Source organism: Ranitomeya variabilis, chromosome 1 (genome assembly GCF_051348905.1).
Source record: "Ranitomeya variabilis isolate aRanVar5 chromosome 1, aRanVar5.hap1, whole genome shotgun sequence".
Classification (NCBI taxonomy): Eukaryota; Metazoa; Chordata; class Amphibia; order Anura; family Dendrobatidae; genus Ranitomeya; species Ranitomeya variabilis.
Window position 1 is genome coordinate 974,336,763 of NC_135232.1, and position 19,834 is coordinate 974,356,596.

Below are 19,834 nucleotides of genomic sequence, written 5' to 3' on the forward strand. Positions count from 1 at the left end.
CAGAATCTAAACAGTTTGGTAGTATAGGAAATAACATAGCATTTTTCCCATACTATCAAACACTTTGTGAGCAACAAGTTTGTTTTTAAGTAGCAAAGCAATCAGGCAGCAAGAACTTTCATATTCATGAATAGAAGAGAGCCCAGAGAGTGCCAATACATTTTTAGGGGCAAAGGGTTCCTGGCACCTAGGAATTTGCAAACTATGCTTTGCTTCCAAGATAGCATAGTAATAGTGCAGTCCTGCTGATAACTGATATTTCTAGAATGTAGAAGCTGCAAGGTGTGTATTGTGTGATGTATGCAGACTTATCAATAGCATAGGTCCAGTTCATCTGAAGATAAGGGCACTCCTTGGAATATGTTATAAGGGCTGGCTGTAGATGATATCGTTAATTGTCCATGTTATGGGCCAGCCATGTTTATTATGTCCTGCAATGTCACTTGCTGATGTTTTAACTTTTAGGTTTCTAAAAAGGAAAACTGAACAGAGATGAGTTTTAAATCCTTCACAACCACTGGACATGAGCTGCAATACATCCATAAGTAATTGATTGAATGGCCATTATTAAGACCATGGGAGAGATTTACAGTATATGAAATCTGCTCATTTTTAGTACCTACTCACATACTCCAGCGCTGTCACAAGATTGAGATTGCGTTAGGTTGGATTTCCCCTTGGGAAAAATGCACTTAAAGGGACTCTGTCACCTGAATTTGGAGGGAACAATCTTCAGCCGTAGGGGCGGGGTTTTCGGGTGTGTGATTCACCCTTTCCTTACCCGCTGGCTGCATGCTGGCTGCAATATTGGATTGAAGTTCAATCTTGCCTTACGCAGGCGTGTACTATGGAGGACAGAGAATGAACTTCAATCCAATATTGCAGCCAGCATGCAGCCAGCGGGTAAGGAAAGGGTGAATCACAGACCCGAAAACCCCGCCCCTATGGCTGAAGATTGTTCCCTCCAAATTCAGGTGACAGAGTCCCTTTAAAGATTATTTTTCAAATGTCATGTTGCTCTTCAACAAATATGTTAAAATGTTCCCAGATAATATCTTATTACATTGGGCATACTGTTCTTCACGTTTGTGAAATATTAGCGTTAGAGGAAAACAGTTAAATTCTGTGTGTTATTGGTTGTAATAAATAGTGAGAAGAACAATTGTTACTACCATTGGATTTTTTTACCTGAACACAAGCATGTACTGTATACATCACTGTATGCTACATACGGGACACAGGGTAGTAACACTGAAGCATCTCCTTTCTCAGACCATTTAATATACATAAATAAGACATAAATTGCGCCAAGTGCTAAAAATATGTCTCTTCATGAAATTTACATACAAAAATATCCTCAACATGTGCAATAAATATCTATATATAATTGTCTAAGGGGTACTTCCGTCTTTCTGTCGGCAACTTCCGTCACGGATATTCATTCGCTGATTGGTCTCGCCAGCTGCCTGTCATGGCTGCCGCGACCAATCAGCGACGGGCACAGTCCGATTAGTCCCTCCCTACTCCCCTGCAGTCAGTGCTCGGCGCCCGTGCCATACTCCCCGCAGTCACTGCTCACACAGGGTTAATGCCAGCGGTAACGGACCGCGTTATGCCACGGGTAACTCACTCCGTTACCGCCGCTATTAACCCTGTGTGACCAAGTTTTTACTATTGAGGCTGCCTATGCAGCCTCAATAGTAAAAACATCTAATGTTAAAAATAATTTTAAAAAATAAATCATTATATACTCACCTTCCGCCTTTCCGACGCTCCGGTGACCGGTCCATGCAAGCGGCAGGTTCCGGTGCTAAGGTTGGTGTGCCACAAGGACCTGCCATGACGTCACGGTCATGTGACCGCGACGTCATCACAGGCCCTGCGCGAGAAGGACCTGCCGTGACGTCACGGTCATGTGACCGCGACATCATCACACCCTCGGACCGGAAACTGCCGCCTGAACCGAACACAGGCGACAGAACTACAAGGGGCCCCTCGGAAGGTGAGTATATGTTTATTTTTTAACCTGTGACATAGGTGGCTGGGCAATATACTACGTGGCTGGGCAATATACTACGTGGCTCTGTGCTGTATACTACGTCACTGGGAAATATACTACGTCACTGGGCAATATACTACGTCATTGGGCAATATGCTACGTAACTGGGCAATATACTACGTGGCTCTGCTGTATACTACGTCGCTGTGCAATATACTACGTGGCTCTGCTGTATACTACGTAACTGGACAATATACTACGTCACTGGACAATATACTACGTAGCTGGGCAATGTACTACGTGGCTGTGCAATATACTACGTCACTGGGCAATATACTACGTGGGCATACATATTCTAGAATACCCGATGCGTTAGAATCGGGCCACCATCTAGTGACATAAAAACCTTCTGGTATATTGATAATGACATAATGTATGTGAAATTACATCATTCTTGAAAGTCAAAGTGCACATCCCACCTAAGTCAGTACAACATTTACACTGTGTTCCAAATTATTATGCACAAAGAGTTTATGAGTGATAAGGTTAGAATTTTTTTTCTCATGCTGCAAAAAACACATCTGCATCTCTGGCTGCTATGGGCATAAAAGAGGACAATCTTATGGTGTGCCACCATCTTCCCCTGACCTCAACCCCATTGAGAACCTCTGGAGCATCATCAAAAGGAGTGTCTATGAAGGCGGGAGGCAGTTCACATCTAAGCAACAGCTCTGGGAGGGTATTCTGTCCACATGCAAAGCAATTGAAGCAGAAACCATCCAAAAACTGACAAATTCAATGGACGAGAGAGTTCAGAAGCTTCTTTTGAACAAGGGGTCCTATGTGCAAATGTAACATCACCTAGAATAAAGTTTTCACTTGAAAACTGTTTGATTTCATTTTGTAATAAGCTGATAATGCTTATAACTTCACAATTGACCATTTTTTGGTTCAAAATAAAAAAAAAAGGTTGAAAACTCTGCTGTGCATAATAATTTGGAACACACATTATGAGTGTTTATTTTTTTTTTAAAAAGATACTGTTTTCACAGGCAGTTTGTTCCAAAACATTGCAATTATACTAGAATAGTAGATGACTGGAAAATAACAATGACTGCAATTCAGATAGGTAATTTAGAGAAAATATGAGGAAATATTATTTGCATAATAATTTGGAACACAGTGTAAAGGGAACCTGTCACCAGTTTTGTGACATAGCAGCTAAAAATGTCACCTTATTCAGCGTCTGCGCTGCATTCCCTAAATCCTTATATAACCCCCTGACTCCCCTTGTATACTCCTGGAAAACCTTTTTAATTTCTCCCACGCTGTATGGTAATCTTTTAAGTCCGGTCCTATGGGCGTGGTTTCGGGCATCTCCATCCTTCTCCCCGGCTTCTGCTCGCCATCCTCCTGACATGGATAACCATCCACATCACCATGTGACATATCGCGTCTGCTGAGAAATATTGCATTTTGCTCCTGCGCAGTATGCTTTTGCCCAACTGCGGAGAAAGCCGAAAAACGGAAGTGCGCATGCGCTGGCAAATGTAGTTCCGGTACATGAGCCGGAAGTGCGTGTCGGCTCATGACACTTCTGTTTTTTGGCTTTGCCCGCAGTTGAGCAAAGCATACTGCGCAGGTGCGAAACACAATATTTCTGAGCAGGCGCAAGAGGCGTCATCCATGAAGTAGGACATTGAGCAACAACAGATGGGAGTGATGTAGAGGCCTGAAACCACGCCCATTGGACCAGACTGAGAAGATTACCATACAGCGTGGGAGAAATTAAAGGTTTTTTGGGAGTATACAGAGGGAGTCAGGGGGGTTATATAAGGATTTAAGGAATGCATAGCAGTCGCTGAATAAGGTGATGTTTTTAGCTGCTATGTCACAAAACTGGTGACAGGTTCCCTTTAAGAGGAGCCTGTCCGCTAGTCATGCTTTCTGAATCATGGGCAACATGAATTGGACAGTATGCAGACAAAACATACTTTGAAAAGACACTTGTGGACTAGGTGTATTAGATGACCTATCCCAAGTAGTTCCTTAGTGGCTTTTCTCTGCTCAACTCCTCATGACTGACCGGTCTCTCCCCATTCATACACATAAGGAGACTCTTGTCAAGTCTTAAGGGAGCGCAGAGAAGACAGGAACTTGTCTCGGATAAGACATGAAGTCCACAATCAATTCCAACCAAATTTGGGTTTCGAAAGTCAAATAGTACTCCTTCCCTTCTGTGCCATACTGTGCCTAAACAATAGTTTGGGAATATATATATGGGGCGTCTGCGTACTCAACAGAAATGTGTCTACAAAATCTGTGGTCTACTTTCTCCTACTCCCCTTATGAAATTGAAAAATTTGGGGCTAAAACATTATTTTTGTAGAAAAAAACATACCGTATTTTCCGGCGTATAAGACGACTTTTTAACCCCTAAAAATTGTCCCAAAAGTCGGGGGTCGTCTTATACGCCGGGTACGGCGTGTGCAGAGAGCGATCCTGGATGTTCCCAGGCTCTGAAGGAGAGGAAACTCTCCTTGAGGCCCTGGGATCCATATTCATGTAAAAAATAAAGAATAAAAATAAAAAATATGGATATACTCACCCCTCCGAGAAGCCTGGCTGTCACCGCTGCAAGCGTCTGCCTCTGTTCCTAAGAATTGCAGAGCGTGAAAGACCGATGACGTCGCGGTCAGGTGACCGGTCACATGAGTGGTCACGGACCAATCACAAGACCGTGACGTCATCGTAGGTCCTTCACGCTCTGCAATTCTTAGGAACGGAGGCAGACGCTTGCAGCGGTGACAGCCAGGCTTCTCGGAGGGGTGAGTATATCCATATTTTTTATTTTTATTTATTTTTTACATGAATATGGATCCCAGGGCCTGAAGGAGAGTCTCCTCTCCTTCAGACCCTGGGAACCACACGCCGTATAAGATGACTGGGTGTATAAGATGACCCCCGTCTTATACAGCGGGCATATCCCAAATTCCATATTTTATATGGAAAAGTTGGGGGTCGTCTTATACGCCCAGTCGTCTTATACACCAGAAAATACGGTAATTCTTCATTATCTCGCTCCTGTGTTCTAAACTTCTATAAAGCACCTGTGGGATCACAAGGTTCAGTACAAACCTAGTTAAAATATTTGAGGGGTGTGGTTTCCCTAATATGGCCACTTTTTTTTTTTTTTTTTTGGGGGGGGGGTTCAGCTGTTTCAGCACTGCTCTGGAAAATGGACATGGTGTTCACAATCTATTTCGGCCAAAATTGCTCTCCAAAAGTCAAATAGTACTTCTTCCTTTCATAGCCCTGCCATGTACCCAAGCAGTTGGGGTATTCGTGTACTGAAAATAAATTAATTTATAAGTTGTGTGGTCCACTTTTTTCTACTCCGCTTGTGAAATTGAAAAATTAAGGACTAAAACAAAATTTTTGTGGAAAGAACATAATTTTTCATGTTCTTATGCTATACGGTATATCACAAAAGTGAGCATACCCCTCACATTTTTGTAAATATTTTATCTTTTCATGGGACAGCATTGAAGAGATGATACTTTTATACAATGTAAAGTAATCAGTGTACAGCATGTATAACAGTGTAAAGTTGATGTGCTCTCTAAATAACTCAACACACAGTCAGTAACCCCTTTACGACCTATGACGTCGTTGGGCGCCGATGGGTCGGCATTGCATCCGGGGTCTGCAGAAGACCCCTGTGCTTGTCATTGTAGATCTCCTATGAAAGCCGACCTGTGGCCAGGAGATAATGATTTCTGCTTCACATAGCAGGGCTGAGCACAAGCTATTGCAAGATCGCAGCTTCGCATCTCCTAAGGGGACTATTGAAGCAAGTAAAAAGTATATTTAAAAAAAAACTAAACTAAAAGTTCAAATCACCCCCCCTTTTTTTTGCCCCATTCAAAATTAAACAATTAAAAACAATACTTGGTATCGCTACGTTAAGAAATTTCCGATCCAGCAAAGTATAAAAACAATCCGATCAGTAAACATCATAACGTGAAAAAGTATAAAACCGTTACTTATAAAAATACGTTTTTTAGTCACTGCAACATTGCAATAAAATACTATAACAGGCGATCATAACATCGTATATATTCTAAAATGGTATCAATAAAAACGTCGGCTCAGCACACAAAGTACAAGTATGCCCTTGCTCAGATCCTGAAAAATGGAGACACTATGGGTCTCGGAAAATGGTGCCTTTGTTGTTTTTTTTTACAAAATGTAGATTTGTTTTTCACCACTTAAATAGAAAATAGCCTATATATGTCTGGTGTCTGCAAACTTGTAATGACATGGAGATTCATAATGACTAGTCAGTTTTAGCATTTAGTGAACATGGCAAAAAAAAAAAAACAATTGTGGAATTGAGCTTTTTTCCACTTTCACAGCACATGGAATTTATTTCTTGTTTTACAGTACAATATTTGGTAAAATCAATGGTGTCGTTCAAAAGTACAACTAGTCCTGCAAAAAACAATCCCTCAGATGGCCATAGTGATGGAAACATAAAAAGTTATGGCTCTGGAAAGAAGGGGAGCAAAAAAATGCAAAGACAGAAAATCCCAAGGTCGTGAAGGGGTTAATGTCTAAACCGCTGGCAACAAAAGTGAGTACATCCCTAAATGAAAATGGCCAAATTGAACCCAAAGTGTCAATATTTTGTGTGGCCATCATCCATTAATTTCAAGCACTGAAAGGAGTTTTCCACTACTAGGACAACACCTTCTTGATCAAAATGTTTTGCCCCCATAAAATAATAAAGGCTATACTCGCATCCCGTGCCTGTGCCATTCTCGCAGTGTCGGCACTCACGGTTCCAGGGATCACGTATAGTGGTGACACGTGACTCCAGCACCCAGTCAGCTCTGCCGTCACTGTCCCTGCCTTCTTACAAATCTAACATGAAGAGGAAGTCCGGTCTGTAGCTGATCTCTGACTTGCGTCACAACAACAACACGGAAGCACTGGAGAGAGCAATTGCCAACACCGCTGGAACAGCGACAGCATGGGAAGTGAGTACCGTATATACTCGAGTATAAGCCGACCCGAGTATAAGCAGAGACCCCTAATTTTGCCACAAAAAATTAGGAAAACGTAATGACTCGAGTATAAGCCTAGGGTGGAAAAATGCAGCAGCTACTGGTAAATTTCAAAAATAAAAATAGGTACCAATAAAAGTAAAATTAATTGAGACATCAGTAGGTTAAGTGTTTTTGAAAATCCATATTGAATCAGGAGCCTCATATAATGCTCCATACAGTTCATGATGGCCCCATAAGATGCTCCATACAAAATACGCCCCATATAATGCTCCATACAGTTTATGATGGGCCCCATATGATGCTCCATATTAAAATATGCCCCATATAATGCTGCACAAATGTTGATTATGGCCCCATAAGATGCTCCATACAGACATTTGCCCCATATAATGCTCCACAATTGCTGATTATGGCCCCATAAGATGCTCCAAAGACACATTTGCCCCGTATGATGCTCCACAAATGTTGATTATGGCCCCATAAGATGCTCCATACAGATAATTGCCCCATATAATGCTGCACATGGCCCAATACAGATATTTGCCCCATATAATGCTGCACATTATCCCATAAGATACTCCATACAGATATTTGCCCCATATAATGCTGCACATGGCCCCATACATATATTTGCCCCATATAATGCTTCACATGGCCCTATAAGATGCTCCATACAGATATTTGCCCCATATAATGCTGCACATGGCCCCATACAGATATTCGCCCCATATATACGCTGCACATGGCCACATAAGATGCTCCATACAGACATTTGCCCCGTATGCTGTTGCTGCGATTACAAAAAAAATAGCTCTCAGGCCCCCGACACTTGCTGCATTCACCTGCTCCGCGTTCCAGCGATGTGTGCGTCTGTCTTCCGCGTCCTCTGCACTGAAGTTCAGGCAGAGGGCGGCACGCACACTAATCGCGTCATCGCGCCCTCTGACCTGAGCGTCAGTGCAGGGGACGGGGAAGACGCGGCCGGCGGCGGTGTAACGGGGAGCAGGTGAATATCGCGCACTGTTATACTCACCTGCTCCTGGTGCGGTGTCCCTGGTTCTCCGGCGCTGGCAGCTTCTTCCTGTAGTGAGCGGTCACATGGTACCACTCATTACAGTAATGAATATGCGGCTCCACCCCTATGGGAGTGGAGTTGGGTCCATATTCATTACTGTAATGAGCGGTACCATGTGACCGCTCACTACAGGAAGAAGCTGCCCTTAGTCTGCTTGTCTTCAACAGTGTTTGCGAGTTTTTTTGTGTGCATCATCTTTAGAAGAGTCTTCCTTCTGGAACAACATCCATGAAGACCAATTTGATGCTGTGTGCAGCACTGAATGGCTGACACCCCACCCCTTTAACCTCTGAAGCAATGCTGACAGCACTCATGTCTATTTTGAAAAGACATCCTCTGGATATGATGCTGAGCATGTGCACTCAACTTCTTTGGTTGACCATGGTGAGACCAGTTCTGAGTGGAACCCGTCATGGTAAACCGCTGTATGGTCTTGCTCACCGTTCTGCAGCTCAGTTTCAGGCTGGCGTCACACTAGAGAGTTTTACGGACAACGCATTGCACACGGACCAATAATTCTCTATGGGGCAGCTCCTATTTGGCGTATATTACGCATCTGTATTTTACGGCCGTTGAAAATCGCAGCATGCTGCGTTTGTCAGCGTATTGCGCAAAAAATCCGCCAATGAAAGTCTATGGGGGCGAGAAAATTACGGATTACACACGGACCAACAGTGTGACTTGCGTAAAATACGCAAGAGTTCAGCAGGTGACAGGAAATGTGCCAAGCCCTCAATCAGAAAGTTTAGACATGCTAATTAGCTGAAAAAGCCAGACAGACATCCCGGAAGTCTGCCTCACACCTCCACGGAGTCTCCTGCATCATGTCTAATGTTATTAATGTCGAAATGCTGCTGGTCCTGGTGCAAGAGAGGCCAGAAATATGGGATCAGCGAGATGCCCATTATTCCAACCGGGCCAGAAAAGAGGCGGCATTGAAAAGCATATGTGGGATCCTTTTTCCAGAATATGAGCAGCGGCCACTTGAGGTCCAGAGGCAAATTTGTAACTACACTCGTTTCTCTATGAATTAATATTGCAAACTGCATTACCTTCATGAATTTGGGCCTCTTGTTATTTTCATTAAGATTAATATTTATTTATATAGCACCATTAATTAAATGGTGCTAGACATGAGAAAGGGGCTACGTGTCTTTTATAGATGTCATTTACATTAACCAAATTTACAATGACAGACTGCTACAGAGGGGAGAGGACCCTGTCCTTATGGCCTGAAATTCTATGTATTTTCCATTTTATCGTATTGTGCTGTTTGTGTTTACAATATTTATGTTGCTGATATTTTTTAAGAAATGCAGGTTACTAGGCCACATTAAAATCTGTTAAATCACTGACACCTTGTGATACCACTGCACAATGGCCTTATACATTATTTTTTTCTCTTTCATTGCAGTGGAAGATGTTATGAGACGATGGTGCAGCTTACGCGACCAATATAGTAGAGAAAGGCAGCAGTGGGCCAGGAGTGGGTCAGCAGTGCCTGCAAAAAAGCGCAAATATATTTATTATGACCAACTCTCCTTTTTGGATCCCAGTATGGATCTGAGACTGTAAGTAAAAACATCAAAACACATTACACATAATTCTCATACTTTACTAACAGAACACAGTCAAACTTCACTGAGAGGGAGACCGGCTCACACTCGGAGGCCCTGATAGATCCGGTTGGGGAAGGAGAAGAGGTGGCTGGCCCATCTTCACATCCTTCCAGTGACATCCCTCCTGCTACATCTTCAGTTGCACCACAAGATCTGGCAACAACTGGCCAAGAAGCTGCACCACCACCCACAGCAGCACCAATTTCAGTAATAAGCCAGGATGATCCTGGAAACAGTAGCAGCCCTACTGTTCCACTGGAGACATCCCCACAGCCTGCTGTCATTTCCCGCCATGGCTGCAGAAGGAGAGAGCTGCAAGAAAGTAGCAGGAATGTGGACACTGGGGTCCTTAATTATTTGGCCAAGGCTGCACAGGATGATCGTGAGGAGGCCTATGCGAGGAGCCTGGCCCAGTACCTCTGTCCCATACCCCGTGAGGTGAGGCTACGTGTGAGAGGGTGTTTTCAAATACTTATTGATGCATGCACCCCCCCCAAATGAACCGTATGATTTGAGTTCATTGAGAGGTGGCAGCTGTCAGGTCGTAACGTCATGTGCCTTCCATCATCTCAACAGGTGCATGCTCAACTAGTATTTGAAGCACCCCCTCCACGTGTGCCTACACCTCTACCCGTTCCCACCCAAAACCCACCAAGGTCAGCAGATTACCATATGCCATCATACCATCAAGCTACCCAATATGGACACTTGTCCAGACCCAGTGCTGGAGGCTGGTCCCAACCTGGGTTTGGACGATATGGCCATATTGGAGGGTTATGAGGCAAGGCCATATTTTCAACCTCATGAGGGCCATACTCAAAACCCTTATTATAGCCAATACCCAACTGGACAATATGAGCAAGGGCATCATTTTGAGCAGGGACAGACATCATACACACAGGATGATGGACAATTAGCCCAACAAAGGCCACCTGACAGGACCCTGAGCTTTCGCCATCACCTCCACCAACTTACAGAAATCTGTAATGAGAATTGTTTTATGATAATTCTTTTTATTTTTTGGATCTAAGCATGTTTTTGTTTGACTCTGCTGTGATAGCACTTTGTTATATTTATCTTACAAAATGGGTTATGTCATGTTTTTTTTAAAAAAAACCCATGATATTAATATAGTGTTTAAAAACAAAAAAGTATTTTGCTATAATTAAAAAATATAGTCAAAAGTCAATTTCAGATTGTTTGACCAATCATTACAACATCATACTCAAGTACTCGGTTGATAAACATCTGTTACATAAGTCAATGAAACACACATAGTTAAGTGATTTAAGTAATTTATGCATTTTTTCTGAAAATATATATAGATATATATGAAAAAATTAAAACAAAGAAACAGCATTATCTTGCCAGGGAGTAGTGTTGTGAATTTGGATTCTGGGCTCCCCCGGTGGCCGCTGGTGGAATTGGACTTGTCATCCTCTTTCCTGTTTCACCTGGTTCCATCAGTAGTGGGTGTCGCTATTTAAGCTCATTTCTCTGGTGGTTTCTTGCCGGTCAACAATGTTATCTGATGCCTCTCAGTGCTTGTTCCTGCTTCTAGACTACTACTAGATAAGTTGGACTTTTGTCCATGTTTTGTTTTGCCTATTTGTTCCAGTTCACAGCTGAAGTTTTGTTACTGTGTCTGGAAAGCTCTCGTTGATCAGGGATTGCTACTCTGGCGTTATGAGTTAATGCCAGAGTTTAAGGTAATCTCTGGATGGTGTTTTGTTAGTGTTTTTCTGCTGACCATGAAAGTATACTATCTGTCTTCTGCTATCTAGTAAGCGGACCTCAAATTTGCTAAGACTATTTTCCTGCTGCGTTTGTTGTTTCATCTGAACTCACCGTCATTATATGTGGGGGGCTACTGTCTTCTTTGGAATATTTCTCTAGAGGTGAGCCAGGTCTTATATTTCCCTCTGCTAGCTATTTAGGTCTTAGGCCAGAGCTGGGCATCTAGCGTTAAATAGGAAATGCTACCTGGCTATTTCTAGTTGCGCGGCAGGCTTAGTTCATGGTCAGTATAGTTCCATCTTCCGAGAGCTTGTCCCTCTATAGGCTTGCTATGATCTCTGCCTGCAGAGATCATGACAGTTTGACCGGCCAATAAAGTGTTAAAGACCCAGGTTGAGAAAGGAGAGTTATAAGAAGTCTGCTGAAATTTTTTTTTTTTTTTTTTTTTTTTTCCTCCAGTCTGCCTTGCTGCAGTCTTTTCTCTCTCTCTCCTCCTAATCTCTGTATGCTCTGTGTGCACCTGACAATAATGGATCTCCAGAGTGTAACTGCGGGTTTGAATAATCTCATCACGAAAGTACAAAATTTACAAGATTTTGTGGTACATGCTCCGGTATCTGAGCCGAGAATTCCTTTGCCGGAGTTCTTCACAGGGAATAGAGCTAGCTTCCAGAATTTCCGAAATAATTGTAAGCTTTATTTGTCCCTGAAGTCTCGTTCAGCTGGAGACCCTGCTCAGCAGGTTAGGATTGTGATTTCCTTGCTCAGGGGTGACCCTCAAGATTGGGCCTTCTCATTGCCAGCAGGGGATCCTGCGTTACGCGATGTGGATGCGTTTTTTCTGGCCTTGGGCTTGCTTTATGAGGAACCTCATTTGGAACTTCAGGCAGAAAAAACTTTGATGGCACTATCTCAGGGGCAAGACGAAGCTGAAGTTTTCTGCCAAAAATTCCGTAAATGGTCTGTGCTTACTCAGTGGAATGAGTGCGCCTTGGCGGCAACTTTCAGAGAAGGTCTCTCTGATGCCGTTAAGGATGTTATGGTGGGGTTCCCTTTGCCTGCAGGTCTGAATGAGTCCATGACAATGGCTATTCAGATTGATAGGCGTCTGCGGGAGCGCAAACCGGTGCACCATCTGGCGGTGTCTATGGAAAAGACGCCAGAAAGTATGCAGTGTGATAGAATTCTGTCCAGGAGCGAGCGACAGAATTTTAGACGGAAGAATGGATTGTGTTTCTATTGTGGGGATTCTACTCATGTTATATCAGCATGCTCTAGGCGTACAAAGAAGCTTGATAAGTCTGTTTCCATTAGCACCATTCAGTCTAAGTTTATTTTGTCTGTAACCCTGATTTGCTCTTTGTCATCCATTGCCACGGACGCCTATGTTGACTCTGGCGCCGCTCTGAGTCTTATGGATTGGTCCTTTGCCAATCGTTGTGGTTTTAATTTAGAGCCTTTGGAGACTCTTATTCCTCTGAAGGGGATTGACTCCACCCCATTGGCTAATAATAAACCACAATACTGGACACAAGTAACCATGCTTATCAATCCGGATCACCAGGAGATTATTCGTTTCCTGGTGCTGTATAATTTACATGACGATTTGGTACTGGGATTGCCATGGTTGCAGTCTCACAACCCAGTCTTGGACTGGAGAGCAATGTCTGTGTTGAGCTGGGGATGTAAGGGTATTCATGGGGACGTACCTTTGGTTTCTATTTCGTCGTCCATTCCCTCTGAAGTCCCTGAGTTCCTCTCTGATTATCAAGACGTCTTTGACGAACCCAAGCTTGGGTCGTTACCTCCGCACCGTGAGTGCGATTGTGCCATAGATTTGATACCGGGTTGTAAATATCCAAAGGGTCGTTTGTTTAATTTGTCTGTGCCGGAACATGCTGCTATGCGGGAATATATAAAGGAGTCTTTGGAAAAGGGACATATTCGTCCATCTTCTTCTCCCTTGGGAGCTGGGTTTTTCTTTGTCTCAAAAAAAGACGGCTCTTTGAGACCATGTATTGATTATCGGCTTCTGAATAAGATCACTGTTAAGTATCAATACCCATTACCATTGCTTACTGATTTGTTTGCTCGTATAGAGGGTGCTAAGTGGTTCTCTAAAATTGATCTTCGTGGGGCGTATAATTTGGTGCGGATCAGGCAGGGGGATGAGTGGAAGACCGCATTTAATACGCCCGAGGGCCACTTTGAGTATTTGGTCATGCCTTTTGGTCTTTCTAATGCCCCTTCGGTTTTCCAGTCTTTTATGCATGATATTTTCCGCGATTTTCTGGATAAATTTATGATAATATATCTGGATGATATTCTGATTTTTTCTGATGACTGGGACTCTCATGTCCAGCAGGTCAGGAGAGTTTTTCAGGTTCTGCGGTCTAATTCTTTATGTGTGAAGGGGTCTAAGTGCGTTTTTGGGGTCCAGAAAATTTCCTTTTTGGGGTATATTTTTTCTCCCTCTTCCGTTGAGATGGATCCCGTCAAGGTGCAAGCTATTTGTGACTGGACTCAGCCCTCCTCTCTTAAGGGTCTTCAGAGATTTTTGGGCTTTGCCAACTTTTACCGCCGATTTATTGCTGGTTTTTCGGATGTCGTTAAACCACTGACTGATTTGACCAGACAAGGCGCTGATGTTGCTGATTGGTCCCCTCATGCTGTAGAGGCCTTTCAGGAGCTTAAGCGCCGTTTTGCCTCTGCCCCTGTGTTGCGTCAGCCTGATGTGAATCTGCCTTTTCAGGTTGAGGTTGACGCTTCGGAGATCGGAGCTGGGGCAGTGTTGTCGCAGAAAGGTTCCGACTGCTCCGTCATTAGGCCTTGTGCCTTCTTTTCTCGCAAATTTTCGCCCGCAGAGCGGAATTATGATGTTGGGAATCGGGAGCTTTTGGCCATGAAGTGGGCGTTTGAGGAGTGGCGCCATTGGCTCGAGGGGGCTAGGCATCAGGTGGTGGTATTGACTGACCACAAAAATTTGATTTATCTTGAGACTGCCAGACGCCTGAATCCTAGACAGGCGCGCTGGTCTTTATTTTTTTTCTCGCTTTAATTTTGTGGTGTCATACCTACCGGGTTCTAAGAATGTTAAGGCAGATGCCCTTTCTAGGAGTTTTGACCCGGACTCTCCTGGTAATTCTGAACCCACAGGTATCCTTAGGGAGGGAGTAATTTTGTCGGCCGTTTCTCCTGATCTGCGGCGGTCCTTGCAAGAGTTTCAGGCGGATAGACCGGATCGTTGTCCGCCTGATAGACTGTTTGTTCCGGATGATTGGACCAGCAGAGTCATCTCTGAGGTACATTCTTCTGCATTGGCAGGTCATCCCGGAATTTTTGGTACCAGGGATTTGGTGGCAAGATCCTTCTGGTGGCCTTCTCTGTCACGAGATGTGCGAGTCTTTGTGCAGTCATGTGACGTTTGTGCTCGGGCCAAGTCTTGTAGTTCTCGGGCTAGCGGACTGCTGTTGCCCTTGCCTATTCCTAAGAGGCCTTGGACACACATCTCGATGGATTTTATTTCAGATCTGCCTGTTTCCCAGAAGATGTCTGTCATCTGGGTGGTCTGTGACCGTTTCTCTAAAATGGTCCATTTGGTTCCTCTGCCCAAGTTGCCTTCTTCTTCTGAGTTGGTTCCTCTGTTTTTTCAGAATGTTGTCCGATTGCACGGTATTCCTGAGAATATTGTTTCTGACAGAGGTACCCAATTTGTGTCTAGATTTTGGCGGGCATTCTGTGCTAGGATGGGCATAGATTTGTCTTTTTCATCTGCTTTTCACCCTCAGACTAATGGCCAGACCGAGCGGACTAATCAGACCCTTGAGACATATCTGAGGTGTTTTGTCTCTGCTGACCAGGATGATTGGGTTGCTTTTTTGCCATTGGCAGAGTTCGCCCTCAATAATCGGGCCAGTTCTTCCACCTTGGTGTCCCCGTTTTTCTGTAATTCGGGGTTTCACCCTCGATTTTCCTCCGGTCAGGTGGAATCCTCGGATTGTCCTGGAGTGGATGCGGTGGTGGAGAGATTGCATCACATCTGGGGGCAGGTTATGGACAATTTGAAGTTGTCCCAGGAGAAGACTCAGCGTTTTGCCAACCGTCATCGTCGTGTTGGTTCTCGGCTTTGTGTGGGAGATTTAGTGTGGTTGTCTTCTCGTTTTGTCCCTATGAGGGTCTCTTCTCCTAAGTTTAAACCTCGGTTCATCGGCCCTTATAGAATATTGGAGATTCTTAATCCTGTTTCTTTCCGTTTGGACCTCCCTGCGTCCTTTTCCATTCATAACGTTTTTCATCGGTCGTTATTGCGCAGGTATGAGGTACCTGTTGTACCTTCAGTTGAGCCTCCTGCTCCGGTGTTGGTTGAGGGTGAGTTGGAGTACGTTGTGGAGAAAATTTTGGACTCTCGTGTTTCCAGACGGAAACTCCAGTATCTGGTCAACTGGAAGGGTTACGGCCAGGAGGATAATTCTTGGGTCAATGCATCTGATGTTCATGCTTCTGATCTGGTTCGTGCCTTCCATAGGGCTCATCCTGGTCGCCCTGGTGGATCTGGTGAGGGTTCGGTGCCCCCTCCTTGAGGGGGGGGTACTGTTGTGAATTTGGATTCTGGGCTCCCCCGGTGGCCGCTGGTGGAATTGGACTTGTCATCCTCTTTCCTGTTTCACCTGGTTCCATCAGTAGTGGGTGTCGCTATTTAAGCTCATTTCTCTGGTGGTTTCTTGCCGGTCAACAATGTTATCTGATGCCTCTCAGTGCTTGTTCCTGCTTCTAGACTACTACTAGATAAGTTGGACTTTTGTCCATGTTTTGTTTTGCCTATTTGTTCCAGTTCACAGCTGAAGTTTTGTTACTGTGTCTGGAAAGCTCTCGTTGATCAGGGATTGCTACTCTGGCGTTATGAGTTAATGCCAGAGTTTAAGGTAATCTCTGGATGGTGTTTTGTTAGTGTTTTTCTGCTGACCATGAAAGTATACTATCTGTCTTCTGCTATCTAGTAAGCGGACCTCAAATTTGCTAAGACTATTTTCCTGCTGCGTTTGTTGTTTCATCTGAACTCACCGTCATTATATGTGGGGGGCTACTGTCTTCTTTGGAATATTTCTCTAGAGGTGAGCCAGGTCTTATATTTCCCTCTGCTAGCTATTTAGGTCTTAGGCCAGAGCTGGGCATCTAGCGTTAAATAGGAAATGCTACCTGGCTATTTCTAGTTGCGCGGCAGGCTTAGTTCATGGTCAGTATAGTTCCATCTTCCGAGAGCTTGTCCCTCTATAGGCTTGCTATGATCTCTGCCTGCAGAGATCATGACAGAGTAGCTCCCTGAGGAGAAACAAAATAATTTGTAAAAATATCCCTAACTTTTATGCCAGAAAGGGGACGCCGCGGAGGAAGGACTTGTGTTGTAGGCCTACCCACATTAGCCAATATGCCTTCACCACTGTCAGCTGAGGAGCACTCATGAATTCTTGGGAAGTTGTGTAGAACAACACAAGCTTTTATGACTTCATTAACATTTGCCTCACTCAGCTGAATGGCAGACTGGAGAACACGCCATTTGGATGCCATAATGCCAAAGGCGCACTCCACCAGTCGCCGTGCCCGAGAAGGTCTGACATTAAAGACATGCTTCTGGTGGTCCAGGTTGCGCCGGGATAAGGCTTCATTACATGCCTGGTCAATTGGAAGGCCTTATCTGCCACAAGTACATATGGGACTGCTTCAGCATTGGAGCCTGGGAGTTGTGGTGGGAGGTCCATAGGTTTTCACGTAGCTGCCGACCCATAATGGACACATTGAAGACTCTAGAGTCTCCAGTTCGCTCATAGGCCCCAATATCTACAATTATAAACCTGTAGTTACTGTCAACTACAGCTAACAGAGCTACAGAGAAAAACTGCTTATAATTGTAGAATTGGGAGCCCGAGTTCGGCGGCTTACACACCCTGATATGTTTCCCATCCAGTACTCCAATACAGTGCGGAAATTGACAACAGTCAGAAAAGCCACGGGCTATTTTCAGCCAATCCTCCATTTTGGTCTCCCACATCACAAGTTCATGTAGTTTGTCCCATATTTCAAAACATGTATTACGCACAATGCCTGAAATAGTGGATCGCCCTATGAGAAATTCAAGATGTATTCCCGCATAAGATAATCCAGTTGACAAGAATCTGAAAGCACACACACAAAAAAAAATTAGCTATGTTACAATGCTTTTAAAAAACCCTAGTAAACCAAAGTAATATGAGGATATAAAAAGGCAGGAGACCTGTGTACCTTCATAAATTTACACTGGATACTAACATTTACCATTTACTACATATTTGTATAGGAGTTAGTAAAAATGTATTCATATAATTTAAATAAGATGTTATGAAAATAAAAAATAGTACAAAAAACATCATCAACATACATTATGTGAGGATGGTGAATATATACCGTAAGGCAAGGAGAAGACGCTCCTCTGCAGATATGCATTTCCGCATCTTGGTATCCTGATACGTTATTCCTGGACGTACTGTCTCCAACAAGATATCAAAGGTGGGTATTGTCATGCGACAGTACTGAAAGAATTTGTTCGGATGTGTCCGCAGAGCTGAATAGAGCTTGTGAAAATGCCCTTTAGTGAGGAGTGGATGCACCCACATTCTTCTTCTCCTTCGCGGATCAACTATCACGGGGTATGGCTGCCCAAAGCGGCATGACAAGACCCAATTAAATAACACCCGCTGAGTTGGTGTGAATTGCAGGAGGTCACACATGTTGCCCTAGTACCACCAAAACACCTACGCAAGCACAGCAACAAAATGGCCATATGGGAGGGTTCCACCTGTTGTAGGGGCCTTAAATAGGATTATGCTGATGATTTAAATTCTATTTAGGCCTCAAAACCGCTAAAATGTCCATTTTGTAAGGTTGCGTGAAAAAAACGCAGTAAGGATTACATACAGAGGTTAACATGCGTAAAATACGCTGCCAAACCCTGCCTACGGATGACATACGGAACACTATTTTGGGATAATTTCTGCGTATTACGCCTGTAAAAATACGTACCGTATTTCCCCTAGCCTAGTGTGACGCCGGCCTCAGAGTGTTGGCAATCTTGTAGTCTACACCATCTTCATGTAGAGCAACAATTCTATTTTCAGATCTTCAGACGGTCTTTGCCATGAGGTGCCATGTTGAATTTTCAGTGACCAGTAACACCTTGTAACACTTATAAGTCACATGACAGCAGGGAGGGTAAATTTGGCACAATTTGTCCATTTTCAAATAGGGGTGTACTATTGTTGCCAGCTGTTAAACATTAATAGCTGTGTGTTGAGTTAGAGGGCACACCACATTTACACTGTTATACAAGCTGTACACTGACTACCTTAACCCCCGGAGCTTTTTTCGGTTTTGCCTTTTTTTTTCGCTCCTCATTTTCCCAGAGCCATATCTTTTTTATTTTTCCATCAATATGGCCATGTGAGGGCTTGTTTTTTTGCGGGATGAGTTGTACTTTTGAATGACACCATTGTTTTTACCATGTCATGTACTAGAAAGCGGGAAAAATTTCCAAGTTCTGTGAAATTTCAAAAAAAGTGCAATCCCACACTTGTTTTTTATTTGGCTTTTTTTGCAAGGTTCACTAAATGCTAAAACTGACCTGCAATTGTGATTCTCCAGGTCATAATGAGTTCATAGACACCAAACATGTCTAGCTTCTTTTTTATCTAAGTGGTGAAAAAAAATTGTGTCATTTTCCGATACCCGTAGCGTCTCCATTTTTTGTGATCTCGGGTTGGATGAGGGCTTATTTTTCGCGTGCTGAGCTAATGTTTCTAATGATACCATATTGGTGCAGATACAATCTTTTGATTGCCCATTATTGCATTTTAATGCAATATCAGTGCGACCTAAAAAATGTAATTCTGGTGCTTTGACTTTTTATCTCGCTACGCCGATTAGCCATTAGGTTAATTCTTTTTTTTGTTGATAGATCGGGCAATTCTGAACGCGGCGATACCAAATATGCATATTTTTTATTTCATTTTTATTTTGAATGGGGCGAAAGGGGAGTGATTTGAACTTTTATTTTTTTATTTATTATTTTTTATATTTTTAAAAACTTTTTTTTAACTTTTGGCATGCTTCAATAGACTCCATGGGAGACTAGAAGCTGCCATAGCCCGATCGGCTCAGCTACATATAGGCGATGATCAGATCACCTCTATATAGCAGATTTACTCACTTTGCTGTGAGCGCTGACCACTGGGTGGCGCTCACAGCAAGCAGGCACTGACAACCATTGAGGTCTCCAGGAGACCTCCGGTTGTCATGCCAACAC